This window comes from Teleopsis dalmanni, chromosome 1 (genome assembly GCF_002237135.1).
Source record: "Teleopsis dalmanni isolate 2A chromosome 1, ASM223713v2, whole genome shotgun sequence".
Lineage (NCBI taxonomy): Eukaryota > Metazoa > Arthropoda > Insecta > Diptera > Diopsidae > Teleopsis > Teleopsis dalmanni.
This window is the reverse complement of record NC_051846.1, coordinates 185,549,085-185,558,044: the sequence shown is the minus strand read 5'-3', so window position 1 is coordinate 185,558,044 and position 8,960 is coordinate 185,549,085.

The following is an 8,960-nucleotide window of genomic DNA, read 5'->3' as shown; positions in this document are numbered from 1 at the left end:
TTTTGTGTAATTTTGTTTGTATATAAACTCATTATGAGTACTTTTATTTTATAAAAAATCCTAAATCCAAAATCGAGCTCAATTCTACTGAAAAAATCCCAGTGAAGCCTTTGATTGATGCCACAAAACTTTAATGTTAATGGTAATAATATTTGTATTAATATTATTCATTTAAATATACTTTTTATTTATAATTCTTTTAATAAAAATATTTATTGTTAATTTTATCAGTCAAGACATGTTAATATTTTGCGTTTCATTTGCTCATTAAATTAATTTTAAATTTTGTCACTGCATAACTACATGTAATGTCTTCAATCGTTCCGTAGTTCATTTCACTTTCGATTGCAGTGACTGCACACGTTGAGTGAAAATAATCCGAAACTCAGACCTAAGCTATTGAAGTACGGGACTTTATATTTTAGTGTGAGGAAATTCCAGGCACGTACGTTAAAAGAGCCATTAAATCTAAGCTTGGAGACTACTGCATACATCACAAATTCGGTTTCGCTGACCATTGAGTATTCGGTGCATATAATCGGTTTGCGTAATAATGAAGTGATGGGCTTTAATCATATAAATTAAGCTTTTTTTATTCAGAAGCATTTGTATTCTTGTCAAATTCACACTCGTTGCTTGTTTTCGTTTAAATTATTTATTCATTTTTAATAGGAAGTGTAATAGCAAAATCACTTTCCAACTCTTTGGGCTATTAATTTTATTGTTTATAATTTTATATGAGAATTTTTTAAATGACCGATTTTAGCATTTCTGAATAATAATTATTTAAAATTAAAGTAAAGCAAGTCTTTCGACAACTTCTTCAACAATTACGTAGAGAGAAATGTGATACAAATCAAACTAAAATTAGTTAGATATTTGATTGGTTAAAGAATGGTTTGGAGAGAAAACAGTCGCATAGTGTATACATTTTAAAATGGAATTTATGTTTTATATTTCACAAAGTCTAGTCTAGTGTAATAAGTTTTTTTCAATGACCAGTATTGACGCAAGGCTTCACCAAAGGCGTATTAGGAACAAAACCTTGTCATAGTAGAACACTATTTGCATTGAATATATGAAAATTGAATATCCTATAGAAAGTTTAAAGAAAAGTTGTGTTTTACTAGAAGTATTTCTATCTTTAAATTAATTTAATTACTATGTATTATCTTCAACGAAAATCAAAGAATTTGATGCATCCAAAGTCTATTCGTTAAAACATTTTAAAGAGTTATTTAGATTGTTACAATATAAACTACAGTTATTTCACTGCAAAAACACTGTCAAAAGAAATTTGTTCATATATGTCTTCCCCTCTGCTATGCGTCCAATCTTGATATGATCTCATGTCTCTTGATCATAACGCAGGACATACCAGTTTGACATAAGCATTAGTAGAGTTATTGTTTCAACTGCTCGTGAATCTAGATTGGGTTTCGCCCGAGCTAGTGATAGTCCATTTATGTATATCCGAAATTGTATTCAAATATTATTGGCATACAAATATCTTTCCAATAAGCCATTTTTTATGGAAAATAACATGTTTTAAATGTTTTTTCTGACCGCCAAATTAATTCCCTACAATAATAAAAATATTGATTTAACCTGTTTTATACTTTAACCTGTTTTAAGCACTGAAAAATACTTTTACGTTTTGTATATTATACTGAAAAAGCAGTTCTACAACAAGATTACTGTTTGCGGTTATTGAAGTCATGATGCTGCTGTTATAAAATACAAATTATGCGTATCCGCGACGCATTATTCACACAACTGGCGTTGCATTGCAATTATATCGAAAATACTGGAGGGATAATTATATCGAAAGCATGAATCAATATCACAGACTATCGGCGACAAGTGAAAATTGCAACTTACACACAAGCATTAAAAGCACAGGTAACAAAGTGCAGAAATATCAATACACATTCATTAGAACAATTATAAAAAACTGCATAAATATACACATTCTGAACTATCATTGCAAAAATGCTATACGCTAAATAATAATTTACAGTCCACTAATAGTCCACTGTATACAGTAATGTAAATGGGAAGCTGTAATATAACAGTTGATAGTACAATTACAATTGTGCTGTTACCGGCTGAGTCTGAATTTAACTGCACTACTCGTACTATTACAATTAGCATTTACGAATAACACACAACACAATGAGAACACATTTTATTCTCACTTTTACATACGTTGGGTATGGGTATGGGTATGGGTATGGGTATGGGTATGGGTATGGGTGTGTGTAATCAATGTAAACTCAAGTGCGATACTCTGTTGACATATATTTCATTCGCCGTTTATGGCGTTCGTTGGCTGTCAGTTATTTAGTGGGAGTGATTGCTGTAATGATAAGCTGTGCATTAGCAATTTGCTACCGTGTACAAGTACAGCGGTTGTGGCTCTTTTTATGAGCAACATACGTGCTTTACCAAGTGGCATTTCCCATGCTTTTTAGCTATTCTTTTTGTTGTTTTTGTAATTTTTGTTGTTTTGGTTGTTTTTAATGTTTAATATTTGGTTTCATGTTTCAAAATTCAGTTATCGTCTGCTTACAAATAAGCTCTTGCAATTATTTTGGTCAGGCGATTTTCATTCTTTTGCAATAAATTTGCATTAATAAACCAAAACATTTTGGATGGTTTAGTTACTTAATGACAGACTCGTTGCACAATATTTAACATAATCAAATAGCATTTTAACAGAGATTAATGTAAACAACAGATTTTCCTAAAATGAAAAATAAATAGTAAATTAAATTGCATATATTTAAGATAATCTGTTTAATTTAATATACAGCAAATTATTTAATTTAATTTAATTAAAAAAAATTTTGAGTATTTCTAATTAAAAAATAACTATTGTTTCTCTTCAATTTAAAATTGTACTAATTATTGTAGGTATATAGTATATACCTACAATAATTATACTATATACTAACACTGTTATTAAAACAGTACTAAAAAAATTAAATATGAATTAAAGAAATAATAGGTATAAATAAAATAAAATAATATATATATATTTTTTAATTTTTTTCTTTTGAACAAGTTTCGAATAGTAGTGAATTGCAACAACAAAATTTTTATTTATTTTTATTTACAACTGTTTCAAGTATTGCTAAGTACCTATCATTAATTGTGATGAAACTATTTCTTATATATAATTATTACTATTACCGCGATATTATAATCTATATTTTTCATATTCTGTAGATATATCCACTATATATTTTGTATTCAATTGACTTGAACATTTTAGTTTGAACTCAATATACTATTGCATTTTTACAAAGACACAATTTACTATTAATTGCATTCGACAGCTTATATCAATAATTTTGACACATTTAGAAAAATGTGAATTTCATATTTAGCGAATAACTCAAGTATTCAGGGTGCTTGAAACCATAGTCCAAAAAAATGTTTAATTTCTACTTAAAATTTGAATTACAGTAAAATCTTGTTAACCAAAGTAAAAATTCTCAATGATGCTTAGATTTCAGCACTCTACCAAGTGCTTCTAGGATAATTGGCACATTTTTGTTGCACTCCACAAAACATTGCCTGCACACTTTGTGTGTGATCAGCAATTATTCGCGTTATCATGCGGCACTAAGAATAAAAAATGTGGCACGAAGTCATGACAACAAACTGCAGTAAAAGTTGCCGCAACCGCGCTGACAAAATTGCTACAAACTATGCAGCATTGCCGAACGGTAAATTGAATTACTAAATCCACTTTGCGCGAAAGTTTGCTGAAATACTCCAGAAAGTTTTTATGTCGATTCTCTTCGTTTAAATGCAAAATGAAAGCTATTCGTCTTTTTTTTTTAACTTATAAACCAAAACCATGTGAAAGTACGCCAAGGAAATTAAACTGCGCCACAATCGATTTCAAGGTGTCATGGAAAATGTGTAGAACCATTTTACTGCATATTTGCTTGCAGTGGAAGAAATGGTAATACAATTCAATCCACTTTTACTGCGACACATTACTGCACTTCACGATATATACTCGTATCCCTTCTGTTAACACTTTTTTCATCGATAGAAAATCGAAGAAAAGTTTTGTAATTTATATTAAAATTGGTTAAAAGCACTATTCTGAATGCAATTTTATTAGAAAATGGGAATTGTTCAGGTTTTATTAGAATAAAAAGGTAAGTATATTATATGGCAATGTAAACTTACATACAAACAGTACAGACAGTAAAAGAGATATAATGCATCATTCCATGAATATGATAGTTCGCATATATGTACATAATTCCGAGGTAATTAATTACTTTATCGAGAAAAACAAGTATGCTTCTAGTATGTTAGATGGTGTGAATAGTGTTGTTATTTTGCGTACAAATAAGAGACTTTAAGCAAGCGACTTGTTGTTTTTTGCCTCACTTTGGAACCACCGAATACACCTTATATTATTACCACAATATTTCACTAACACTACTTTTAGCCTATTATATTATATATTTTAGCTACGCATTATTAGAGAAGTATTGTGTCGTAAAATATGAACATGTTAAGTAATGAATATGGCTAGAACAATTAAAATAGTTGAGTATTTAGAGAGAAATCATATGTTTTATATATGATTATCAAGCGATATAAAATGCTCCAATGAATGCAGTTCTCATCTAATTAAGAAATGTCTTTGAAACTTTAGGATATTTCATAGTGGATCATTCTTTAGTAAGGCTCAACTTGGTCCATTGTTAAAAAAAAATGTTTTCAAACTTAATTTTAATACCCATTATCTATATAATATATAGATATGCAATCACTATCTATGTATGCGTCGTGTATGTTTCGTTGCTCAGAGTTAGTATCAATTGAATAAATGCTTTTGTTATTCTGATTGGTTTTTGATTACGTATATATGTTTTTCTCGAATATATGTATATCTATAACATGTTGAATTATATTTTACTGTCACACATTGCTTTTTCTTTAACAGACCTGCCTAATGTTGATTTTATTATGCTTAATGTTGTCTGTACATGATAGCAGTAATATAATATTTTATAAACATTGTCTATTTATTAATGCAGAACATTTGTTCAAAACTTTCTATTTCTTTGGGTAATTTATCAAAATTATAAGTAAAATTAATTAAATGTCTTACTTAATTTCATTGGTACGGTAGGCTGCCGCAAGAAAATTATATGATTAATGAAAAATGTTGAAACTTTGCTACAGTTGTTGCTGTCAAGTCAATTTATACTGATGGTTTATTCTTGTCAATTTAGATACATTTTATTTTAAATATTTATATCTAAATGAATTAAAAAAATTTCACAAAATTCGGTATTTTAATAAAAAAATTTTTAAAAGCAATCTGTAATTACTTAAACACAGAATAAAAGTAATTTCAAGTGTTTGTAAAAATTAAAAGAAACGGTAATAATAAAATTTTTAGAATCTATATTATTGAATATTAATTTCATCGCCTTTTCCAAGATCTCTCGTCCCAATACCATACAGTTAAATTAATTTTTTTTCAGTCCTAGAAATAATGGCAAAGAACGTCGAAATGATTTCCGCAAAATGATCTCTTAAGCTTAGGGAAAAATGGTCTCGAAGCACCAATGCAAATATTGACATAAAACTTACCACAGCTATCAGTTACAGTACTATCAATCTAAACAGAGACTTGTCTGAAACGAATTGCACTTCTATTTTAAACTAAAAATATCACTTTACTTTTTGATGGCAACAATCTATTATGGTAGCTACAATAGTTATTAAATATCTTTTATCCTAAGAGTTAGAAATTATGTATGGAGAAATAGATTAATTTTCGAGTGTACCACCTAGTGTCAGAACAAAACATTTACTGTCAACCTATTTCTGTTTGTGTAAGAGAAGTAACAATATTTAGCATAAGTTTAACAAATTGTTTCATATGTTGAAGTTAGTGTCTGACCTTATAAGTATTATCCATACTAACTTTAGTTAAAAAATGCTCTTAAACTTTTTAAATGTAAACCTAAAATTTATTCTGAACTAACTGGTTTTATATGGGAGTTTTGATTCCAAATATTGGGGTTAGTTGTCACTTATTTCCAGTTCTTCGGTTTTTTGATGATATTACCTGGTACTTTGACTTTTGTTTATTTAAATGTGTATATTTAAGGCTAAATGGTTCCATAAGTGAAATTAAGGGCTTACTTCGAAATTGTAATGACCTCAATTTATTTTAGTAGGGCAGTTAATATGCAATGTGACACTTCCAACTGAGTACTGAGATACTGAGAATGTTTATCTTTTTTAAATAAAAATATAATTTTGTTTTTTATTTATTAAATAATTTTATTATTTGAATGTAACGTGTGAGAGAAAATATGCATTTCATATTGTTGATATTTATTTCATAACAGATTTTATATGTATTATAACAGTAACAATATAGTGAATTATTTTTATATTTAGCATTATTTTATAATAAAATATATAGTTTTTGATTTGATATTTTAACTGCGCATTTATTAAAATTTGCTATTGTATTTCATTACTTATTATTTTTTTTTTTTTGAATAAAATATTTGCAATTCTTGGGGCTCACAAGAATTTAAACAAATATAAATATTATATGTAATATTGTTGACATTCGTTTCAAATATATTTTATTATTATTATATAATAATTTTGATTTTATTTTTATATAAGCTTATTAATTAAAATTGAAAATAATTAAAGAAATTATTTCAACTTTGTTTTTTTTAAATTAATAGAATTTGTTTTAACAAATACTGATTAACCATTAATAATATATCAATATTTATTTATTTATTGTAACTAAATTATATTTAATATAATTTTATTTATATACTTTTAATCACAACAATATTATATAAAAAATTTTATTTACTGATACAACACAAACTCATATTTTAATATACTTTTCTCATAAAATCTTAATCCTTGTACTTGGCACATAGTTAAACGCTTTTATTTTTATTTAAAATATTAAATTAATTTTATATTTATTTATATGTTTTTGGTTTATATATATTCAGTTGTTTTATTTCGGTTTTTTTTGTGGATTTTTTTAAATTATTTATATTGAATATTTATTTAAATATTAATATTTAAATATAAAATTTAATTTTATCTGTCGAAATTATTTTACTTAAATTTTTTGTTATTTATTTATTTATTAATTAATTTTTTTTAATAAATCTTTTCATCTTTTAATTTTGAATTAATTTTCTATAAAAAATCTTTGCTCAATTGGTACTCTGCGGGCCCAGGCCCACCATTTAGCATATGAGTGCTCCTAAATTTATATTTCTTACAATCCACTAAAATACACAGTAGAAAATCTAGTCCTTCGTACAAAATTTAGTATGATAAATTTTTTTTACTACAGTTTTCAATAATCTTAAATGCATTTTCATTCAAGAATTTATTAATTTATATGTAATTATGTAAAGAAACTATCTTTTTAACACTAAGACTTGTTTTAGTTATTTTATTATAGTTATATTATTAATATATTTAGAGAGAGAGTAAAAAAATATTTCTTATCCGTGCTTTCAACTTTTTTAGCCACATTTACCTAAGATATAAAAATATTTCAATACAAAAATTTTAATAACTAAAAATTTAGCCATAAAAATGCTTCGAAAATACTTATTCGCTAACTAATTAAATGGATTCCTAAATTTTTATATAAAAAATCTTTACTTTTATATTTTTAAATAAAAAATTTAAATGCTTCAGTTATGTGTTTTTAAAAAAAAATTAAAATAATTCCTTACAACATTTTGTTTCGAAATACAAATTTACGTTGAAGAACAATAAATACAAAATTTTTATATATTTTAATTTTTTTCGTAGCTTAAGTATAAAAAAAATTATTTTTACTTACAAAAAAAATTTGGCTTTGTCACAAATATACTAAATTAGCTTAAAAATCAATAAATATCCGATCCTACGATTGCCTTACATTTCACAATTTACAGTTCTGCAAAAATATTCTCCCTGAAATCCAGCTCAGGGTGTGCTGAATGCGTTGAGCCGTGGTTATAGTCACGTGACTTCATCGAACTGCGCGCAGATGAGCTGAAGCTGGAAGTACGTCCACTGCTGCGTCGCATACGGTTTTCAATCACAGACATTTTCGTTAGTGGTTGCGTTGGATCAAGTTCCCCAAATGCGCCTGCAATCAAATCAGATCCATTCAACGAATTAAAACTGTCGCGCTTAGAGTTACGATGTGAATTTGAGCCTTGACTGTGATGTGAAGATTTGCGACTTAAACGTCGATTATACTGATATTGATAAGGTGCTGTGGGTGTGATAGGTGGCACCGAGCTTGGTAACGTTACCACACCACCGGGCGTGTACTTATCGAAGAAATCTGCTGGCACTTCATCATCTATGTTTTCATTGTCATGAGGCAAAACATGTTTTAAATCATCTTCATTAAGAGTCGTTGCAATACTGTATGCTTCACTATTCGCTTGTAATGGATCACTACCAGGTAACAATGATACTGTAGTAGACATAACATGTGTATCTCTCGCTGAAATTGTCGAAGCAGTCGCTGTGGAATGTTCGTAATTGTAAGGTTCAATTTTAGCTTTTGGCGAACGTTGATAAATTTTTTCAATATCCGGCAAACGTCTACGTTCACTGCCACTGCGTTGTGCTTCTTCTTGCAGCTTTTCACGTTCAATCATTTCTTGTATGTCCATACTTCTTTCACGCTCTAATAAATCCATTATCTCTAAATCACGTTCCAATGTACTCGATGAATCCATGCGTGTAAAAGAACTTGTATCACTGAACGATACATCTTTATGGCGTAACGATTGACCACTGTGACTCCATTTCTTGTCATAGTATGACGTGCCACCATTGCCATTGTTATGCACAATCATACCACTAACAATAGACGAATCTTCGCCATCACCAAAATTACTTATACCACC